The sequence below is a fragment of the Phalaenopsis equestris genome, unplaced genomic scaffold, assembly GCF_001263595.1.
Source record: "Phalaenopsis equestris unplaced genomic scaffold, ASM126359v1 Scaffold215229, whole genome shotgun sequence".
NCBI lineage: Eukaryota > Viridiplantae > Streptophyta > Magnoliopsida > Asparagales > Orchidaceae > Phalaenopsis > Phalaenopsis equestris.
Genome location: NW_018233946.1, coordinates 378,502 through 380,841, shown reverse-complemented (window position 1 = coordinate 380,841; position 2,340 = coordinate 378,502).

The window sequence follows — 2,340 nt, the reverse complement described above, 5'->3', positions numbered from 1 at the left end:
TTCTGGTTTGATCCTATGGACTCGTCTAAGTGGGACGAACATATCTATACGGTTAATAAGCCATGAAATTAAGCCATTGTAAATGGAGAGCTCGTAAAGGCTCGGGAGAGTGAGTGAGGCTATACCTTTGCTCTGAGAGGTGTAGCCTCAATCAGAGATTCTTCAGACCTTCGTTATACTCCAAATGGCTTAGGGATGGAGTCTCTGGCTCTGGTGTAAGGTCTATGTATGAATTCGACCACAGCCCATTTCAGGTGTTGGTTGAGGGCTATGGTAGAGGCTCTGTGGAAGGGGGGTTTGGTGGGGCTTTGGCTTCTTTCACTCTTGTGAAGGTGTAGGACCAATCTATTGGGGGTTTGGTGGTCTGTAAGTTGGGATTGGGTTTTGTCCTGGTTTCGGGCAAGAGTTTGAGCTCAAAATTGGCTCTCTGTGGTGAAATTAAGAGGGGGAAATGGATTGGATTGGACTTAGGGATTCTTCGAGAAGCTCTGAGAGGGATTTGGAGGGCCCTTGGTGAAAAATTTTTACCACCCCTCTCCATGGCCGTGAGGGGTAGATTTTATAGAAATTGGCCAATGGGGAGCTTAGCTGGCCAATTGAGAGCTTAGCCCCACTGCTTAGGTGTCAAGCAGAGGGGTCCTCAGCTCAATTTGAGCTGAGGTGGTCTCTTGGCATGCTTTTGGGTTTTCACCATGTGGGGGCTCACGGTTTTGGATTTTACCTTGGGTTAGGGTGGCTAACCAAGGCTTGGATCATGGTTAAAGCTTATAATGAGCAGTAAAAATGGCACCATAGGGTTTAGACATGTGTTGGGGCAAGTACATTGATTTAACCCTTTTATTATCTCTTCAAAAGCTTTTTTCAAAAATTTACCCATGGGATAAATATCAAGCTTAACCATGGGTTGATGGCTGGCTTGGAACTCAACCTTAGGGTCTAAGGTGAGTCAAGGTAGAGCTCATTTGGCTAAACCAAGCTTAATTGGGTTAGATTTGATCTTAAGTCCAAAAAGGTGCATGTGACCAAATCTTGTGTTTGGGCTAGGTTAGGCATGCCAATTAGCCCAATTAAATATGGCATTTGGTGTAGGAGATCATGAGGAACAACTTTCATGAAGGGTGAAAGTCATTTTGAGGTCAATTGGTTAATCAATTTGGTGGATTTTTGATTTTTGACCCATTTTAAGCATGTTAGGCTAAGTTTGGGTCAAACTTTGGCTAGACATGGGCTAAGTCCGAATTTATTGTTGTTTTTGGTGTAAAACATCATGATGAACAACTTTTATGAAGGATGAAAGTCATTTTGAAATCAATTTGGTAGTGAATTTGGTGGATTTTGATGAAATTTAAATTTAGACCCAAATTAGGCATATGGGGCTAATTTGGGTCAAACTTGAGCTAGCTTTGGACTAAGCTCAAATTGATTGTTGTGTTTCGTCACAAATGAACTCACAAAAGATTTTCAACAAAAATTTGATGCCAATTTGAGGTTTAGGGCATTCAATTGTTGAGATTTGGGATGTTAGCCAATATTGGGGCTAATTTGGGGTTTTGGATTTAAACCAAATTGGATGATCAAAAGGTTTTACCAATACAAATTTATGGTCAAATTGGATGTAAAAATATTGCTATGAAGCAAATACAACATTTCTTTGGGCTAATTGGCATGGTTATAAGTCCAATTGATGTGATTTGGTCATTTAGCCAAAATTGAGGTTTTGAACTAAATCAAAATTAAGCTTAATTCAGGGATCAATTGAGCTTAAATTTGCAATATTTTAATCAAATAAAATGTTAATTTAAGTTTAGAATCAAATTTGGGGTCAATTGGAACCAATTTGATTGATTTTGGGTTAAAAATGGTTTTGAAATTAAGCCTTTAAGGACCAAATTGGGGGTTTTGGTCAAAGATGGTCAAATTGACCAAATTGGACCATGGTGTGGTTGGACAAAATGAAATTGAGAATATTTTGGATTTATTAGAAATTTTTGGGAATTTTTGGATTTTTAGGCCATGGAGGGGCATTTTGGTAATTTGGCCATTTTTGAAAATTTTTTGTCAGTTTTGGCAAATTTGGATGTATTCAAAGTGTTTGGAATGATTTTTGATCAGTTTTGGGTATTTTGGAAAAATTTGGGAATTTTGGCCAAATTTGGGTCCCAATGGCAGTTAGGTAATTTGGAGGTGCCTAGGGGCAAAAGGCCAAGTTGGGCATTTCAAGTGCAATTGGGTAGAGAACCATTCTAAATGAACCATGAATCAATGAAATCCCCATTTTGGGTCCTTATGTATTGGTCTTAGCCAGGGTATTGTGAGGGTATGGTGAGGGTATGGTGAGGG